This window comes from Meleagris gallopavo (assembly GCF_000146605.3).
Source record: "Meleagris gallopavo isolate NT-WF06-2002-E0010 breed Aviagen turkey brand Nicholas breeding stock chromosome 7 unlocalized genomic scaffold, Turkey_5.1 Chr7_random_7180001922747, whole genome shotgun sequence".
NCBI classification, from domain to species: domain Eukaryota; kingdom Metazoa; phylum Chordata; class Aves; order Galliformes; family Phasianidae; genus Meleagris; species Meleagris gallopavo.
The window spans coordinates 299-1,418 of NW_011097028.1; the positions used below are offsets into that span (position 1 = coordinate 299).

Consider the following 1,120-nt stretch of genomic DNA (forward strand, 5'->3'; position numbering starts at 1 on the left):
GGAAGCATTCTGGGCCCTGCTAGCAGCAGCTCAGAGAACATCTCGCCCCACAAAGTGCGGCACGTTCTTTTGCTCACAGGCCCCCTCATCCCTCTAATCAGTGTCAGATTCACTGCAGATACATGGACCAGAACAGCCGTTCGGTTCTGCTGAGGTAGGAACCCACTGCTGGAACGTCCAGCAGTCCCGTTCCCCGCCATTTCCAGCACTGGGGGGGAAAGAAAAAGCAACTGACTTCACCTACCCAGACGTCTGCAAGGCCTTCGACGCGGTCTCACGTCATAGGGAAGAGCATGAGGGAGAGCTCTGGTGGCTGCAGAAATCGAGACGCTGCTTTAAAACAACACAACTTACTGGGCACCAGACACCAAAGACAAGGCTCAGGTTAAAAAGCCTCCCATCCCCGTGGATGTGGCAACAGCTGCCTGCTCACCCAGCAAAGCACTCGCCCAGCACATGCCTTTCATAGAACCGTAGAATTAGCAAGGCTGGAAAAGATCTCCAAGATCATCCAGTCCAACCACCCACCTACCACCACCATTTCCCGCTGAGCCACGTCGCTCGGTACAACACCCAATGCTCCTTGAACAAACCTGCAAGGACAGTAACAATATCACCTCCCTGGGCAGCCCGTTCCAGCGTCTGACCGCTCCTGTGGAGACGTTTTTCTTCACATCCGACCTGAATCTCCCCTCGTGCCACTTGAGGCCTTCCCTCCAGTCTATCACTGCTTACACGGGAGAAGAGGACGACCCCACCTCGACATCACCTCTCTTCAGCCAACTGCAGAGAGTGAGAAGGCCTTCCCTGAGCCTCCTCTTCTCCAGGCTAAATAATCCCAGTTCCCTCAGCCGCTCCCCGTAAGACTGGTGCTCTGGACCCCTCACAGCTTCCCTGCTCCTCTCTGGACACATGTCAGGGTTTCAGTGTCCTTCATGCAGTGAGGGACCCAGGACTGAACGCAGAACTCGAGGTGAGGACTCACCGGCGCTGAGCACAGGCGGATGATCACTGCCCTGCTCCTGCTGGCTCCAGCCCTTTGCACTGCACTTCCAATCTCAACCCTTCCTTCCGCGGTAGCGCTTGCATCCTCAGTTAGGGCTGGAGCTCAAGACCTCAA

The 1,120-nt window shown here is 56.1% G+C and overlaps 1 long non-coding RNA gene across 1 annotated transcript; it reads right to left on the reverse strand.

The window, feature by feature from the left end:
• Positions 1–228: 228 nt before the first annotated feature.
• On the reverse strand, positions 229–1,120 carry LOC104915469. Its single transcript, XR_004162291.1, has 3 exons — positions 986–1,120; positions 594–783; positions 229–313 (listed from the first exon to the last, which is right to left on the reverse strand). It is a non-coding gene; the product is annotated as an uncharacterized LOC104915469 (long non-coding RNA).